This window comes from Acyrthosiphon pisum, chromosome X (assembly GCF_005508785.2).
Source record: "Acyrthosiphon pisum isolate AL4f chromosome X, pea_aphid_22Mar2018_4r6ur, whole genome shotgun sequence".
NCBI lineage: Eukaryota > Metazoa > Arthropoda > Insecta > Hemiptera > Aphididae > Acyrthosiphon > Acyrthosiphon pisum.
In genome coordinates, this window is record NC_042493.1 from 98,408,803 (window position 1) to 98,411,581 (window position 2,779).

Consider the following 2,779-nt stretch of genomic DNA (forward strand, 5'->3'; position numbering starts at 1 on the left):
AAAGCGTTATAAGTACCTAATAAATATTATGATATGATTAATTTGGAAATTATTATAGGTACGTAATATAATATTATGTCTTTTACCTAGACTAACATACCGTCTCCACTCAGAATCGTTTTTCTTATACATTGATATTATATCATTGAATTCAAATTTAATACCATCCATTATACAGTGATTCACTTGTAACCTACTGTACAGCAGAGCGAAATCCACTTACCCACCTTTTTTTCTTGCGTATATGTTGCACATTTTCACGATCTTGACTGCATATTTGGTAGGTATCTGGTATATGGTATATTTTGACACTTTTTAATGCATAAAAATCCATGCTCTAATATTATATATATTATTATATTATAATTATTTTTAAACCAATCAAATGAGTAGGTATGTATACAAATAAATAAACATACCGCTCCAACAGTAGGTATTTGGAAAGTTAATTTTTCGTAAAACCCTTTCGATATATCCAACCAGTCATTTGTTGTCGGTTCCGTCATTTCCAAAGGTTGAAAGACTTTCCATAAAACATCGCAAGTTTCCTGCACTGTCTTTGATATAGTAGATACTTTTGCTAATAACTCAAGCAGGGGTGGATAGGTAGTATTTATGATATAGGGAAATATTTGAAGGGGCCCCAAATTGAAAAAACATGTGGTCGCTTCACTCGCATTAGATATTCAATCTACACGTTTACCTATAAATAAAATGTTTCATGCGAAAACGTATTTTTAGTTTGGTGGGGGCTGGGGAAACGGCATAGGGGAGACCTGCAGGGTAAAGCGGATAGCTGGGTAAAGTGAATAATGTTAATAACTTTTTGAATATTGGTGATTAAATAATAATTAGCATATAAGTTGGCATCAATGTGTATCGTATTTGCTGGGATGATGATTTAGTATCATTCACTAGTTTACATTAATCATAAAAGCGTTTAGGTATACGAAAATAGTTAAATTTCTTAAAAAAATACATGATAAGAATTTAAGGTTTTTTAAATAATATTTATAAATTAACTTTTTTAAACTCAGTTTATTATGTTCATAATTATATTAAGTTTATATATAGTTATTAAACACAAGTTCCTAAATCACGTATACTTAAAAAAAATAATGTTTATTTAAGAAAAAATCAAATTGGGCAAAGTGGAAATATCATCTTTTAAGGAAATATTTTATTTTTATTTGATGAAGAATATCTGAAAATGTCATATTTCATGTTTATATTGTCTTATGAAAAGATAATTTTTTATTTTGTTTTTCTTTTACCAAGAAGAATTTTATATTTTATGTTTTTATATGATTATGAAAAATTAAATATAATATTTAAAAAGATTGTTTATCTTTGTTTTTGAATAGTAGTGAAAATATTTTTATAACTATATAGTATATTGGTAATTGGTATATAGGTACTATTCAAGTAAAATATAATTAATATATTGTTTCACCGAGAAGATATCAACAGACACTTTTTTCTAATACTATAATAGTGCAATCATCTTATATTGACAAATAAAAATAACAACGATATTATATGTTATAAAGTCGAAATAAACATTTATTCAATGTACTTCGGTGGTATTGGATAAAATAATGGACGAGATTTCATGTCTTGTATATAACATTATAACAATGATAATTGATAATATTAAAATATATAGTTAATTATTAAGAATTACAAACAGGCTAATATGATGAAAAAATATATTATAGTCACAAAAAACTAAATCAAGACCTCCTTTGCACTCATCAAAATATTGATCTAGTCTGTATGAATTATTTTTAATCCGAAATTCTATGACAAAATGTTTATTATGACACAATGGATAATAGCAAATTTGTAACAATAACGGAGTCATAATAAGTTGATCATTGTTTATAATAATTTATACCCATATGGCCATATAAGTATTCAACGCATTAAAAATGCCTACTATAGTCGTATAAGTACTCATATGACGCGGTAACCAACAATGTGAAACTAACCAAAGATAAATAATCCTAATGACTCGAAGGAATTGTATAGTATTTTCATGAAATCACTTTATTCCATTGGTCATCAACAAAAAACATTACCAACATGTTTTTACCAATTACATAGGTAACAATATTATTATTTACTATTTTTTGGTTGCAATATAGGTACCTACTTACTAAATATTATCAGTTAAACTAGTTTAATAGATGTATTATAAAATACAAATGTTGTAAGCCTACATGGCTATATGGTGTCTGTATATTATTATATTATATAGCAGGGGTGGCCAAACCGCGGCTCGCATCTTAACGTAACATTAGATGTAAATTAAGGTAAGAGCCAAGATGTAAAAAAAAAAAAAAAATTTCATATAATATATAATAATATGACCTTTTTTTTTTTACATCTTGGCTCTTCAATTTTTATTAATATATTTGGTGGCTCGCGAGTCTCTTCTCGCTGGCCACCCCTGTTATATAGTATGATATAATATATTATAATATAATACAGTAATACACCGTACTATGCAATTACTCGTAGATCGTAGTAGTTATGCTATCTTGTACGACTATACCCATCAAGTAAGATCCTTAAATTATTTTTACTAGAAAGCTATTATTTTAATAGATTTAAAATGTAATTGTATAGCTTTAAAATTGATAATGTTATAATGTTATAATGAAGGTGTATGTATGTATATGTTTCAGAATATGAAGAAATAAAATAAACTTTCAATTGAAGAATATCTCAATATCGTATATATACATGATCTGAAAGAAATGGTTTATTATATATA